Source organism: Bison bison, unplaced genomic scaffold (assembly GCF_000754665.1).
Source record: "Bison bison bison isolate TAMUID 2011002044 unplaced genomic scaffold, Bison_UMD1.0 scf7180017864526, whole genome shotgun sequence".
Lineage (NCBI taxonomy): Eukaryota > Metazoa > Chordata > Mammalia > Artiodactyla > Bovidae > Bison > Bison bison.
The window spans coordinates 1,502,123-1,504,666 of record NW_011495077.1 but is presented as its reverse complement, the minus strand read 5'-3'; positions in this window follow the sequence as shown (position 1 = coordinate 1,504,666).

The window sequence follows — 2,544 nt, the reverse complement described above, 5'->3', positions numbered from 1 at the left end:
TACTTCACTCTGTATAATAGGCTCCAGTTTCATCCACCTCATTAGAACTGATTCAAATGTATTCTTTTTAATGGCTGAGTAATATTCCATTGTGTATATGTACCACAGCTTTCTTCTCCATTCATCTGCTGGTGGACATCTAGGTTGCTTCCATGTCCTGGCTATTATAAACAGTGCTGCGATGAACATTAGGGTACACGTGTCTCTTTCCCTTCTGGTTTCCTCAGTGTGTATGCCCAGCAGTGGGATTGCTGGATCATAAGGCAGTTCTATTTCCAGTTTTGTAAGGAATCTCCACACTGTTCTCCATAGTGGCTGTACTAGTTTGCATTCCCACCAACAGCGTAAGAGGGTTCCCTTTTCTCCACACCATCTCTAGCATTTATTGCTTGTAGACTTTTGGATTGCAGCCATTCTGACTGGCGTGAAATGGTACCTCCTAGTGGTTTTGATTTGCATTTCTCTGGTAATGAGTGATGTTGAGCATCTTTTCATGTGTTTGTTAGCCATCTGTATGTCTTCTTTGGAGAAATGTCTATTTAGTTCTTTGGCCCATTTTTTGATTGGGTCATTTATTTTTCTGGAATTGAGCTGTAGGAGTTGCTTGTATATTTTCAAGATTAGTTGTTTGTCAGTTGCTTCATTTGCTATTATTTTCTCCCATTCTGAAGGCTGTCTTTTCACCTTGCTTATAGTTTCCTTTGTTGTGCAGAAGCTTTTAAGTTTAATTAGGTCCCATTTGTTTATTTTTGCTTTTATTTCCAATATTCTGGGAGGTGGGTCATAGAGGATCCTGCTGTGATGTATGTCGGAGAGTGTTTTGCCTATGTTTTCCTCTAGGAGTTTTATAGTTTCTGGTCTTAGGTTTAGATCTTTAATCCATTTTGAGTTTATTTTTGTGTGTGGTGTTAGAAAGTGTTCTAGTTTCATTCTTTTACAAGTGGTTGACCGGTTTTCCCAGCACCACTTGTTAAAGAGATTGTCTTTAATCCATCGTATATTCTTACCTCCTTTGTCAAAAGTAAAGTGCCCCTAGGTGTGTGAATTTATCTCTGGGCTTTCTATTTTGTTCCATTGATCTATATTTCTGTCTTTGTGCCAGTACCCTACTGTCTTGATGACTGTGGCTTTGTAGTAGAGCCTGAAGTCAGGCAGGTTGATTCCTCCAGTTCCATTCTTCTTTCTCAAGATTGCTTTGGCTATTGGAGGTTTTTTGTATTTCCATACAAATTGTGAGATTATTTGTTCTAGCTCTGTGAAGAATACCGTTGGTAGCTTGATAGGGATTGCATTGAATCTATAAATTACTTTGGGCAGTATACTCATTTTCACTATATTGATTCTTCCAATCCATGAACATGGTATATTTCTCCATCTATTAGTGTCCTCTTTGATTTCTTTCACCAGTATTTTATAGTTTTCTATATCTAGGTCTTTAGTTTCTTTAGGCAGATATATTCCTAAGTATTTTATTCTTTTTGTTGCAATGGTGAATGGAATTGTTTCCTTAATTTCTCTTTCTATTTTCTCATTATTAGTGTATAGGAATGCAAGGGATTTCTGTGTGTTGATTTTATATCCTGCAACTTTTCTATATTCATTGATTAGTTCTAGTAATTTTCTGGTGGATTCTTTAGGGTTTTCTATGTAGAAGATCATGTCATCTGCAAACAGTGAGAGTTTTACTTCTTTTTTTTCCAATTTGGATTCCTTTTATTTCTTTTTCTGCTCTGATTGCTGTGGCCAAAACTTCCAAAACTATGTTGAACAGCAATGGTGAAAGTGGGCACCCTTGTCTTGTTCCTGACTTTAGAGGAAATGCTTTCAATTTTTCACCATTGAGGATTATGTTCGCTGTGGGTTTGTCATATATAGCTTTTATTATGTTGAGGTATGTTCCTTCTATTCCTGCTTTCTGGAGACTTTTTATCATAAATGGATGTTGAATTTTGTCAAAGGCTTTCTCTTCATCTATTGAGATAGTCATATGGTTTTTATTTTTCAATTTGTTAATGTGGTGTATTACATTGATTGATTTGTGGATATTGAAGAATCCTTGCATCCCTGGGATAAAGCCCACTTGGTCATGGTGTATGATCTTTTTAATGTGTTGTTGGATTCTGATTGCTAGAATTTTGTTAAGGATTTTTGCATCTATGTTCAACAGTGATATTGGCCTGTAGTTTTCTTTTTTGTGGGATCTTTGTCAGGTTTTGGTATTAGGATGATGGTGGCCTCATAGAATGAGTTTGGAAGTTTACCTTCCTCTGCAATTTTCTGGAAGAGTTTGAGTAGGATAGGTGTTAGCTCTTCTCTAAATGTTTGGTAGAATTCAGCTGTGAAGCCATCTGGACCTGGGCTTTTGTTTGCTGGAAGATTTCTGATTACAGTTTCATGTATCACTTTTAAATTGATCTTCTGCTCTAACCTTTCCCCAGTAATGTACTAGACCCCAATCTTTTTTAAAGACAACAGTCTTCTATTGTGGTTAGCCAATAGTCTTGGCATTATTTATCCACTGGACTCTCTCTTTTTTACAGATTA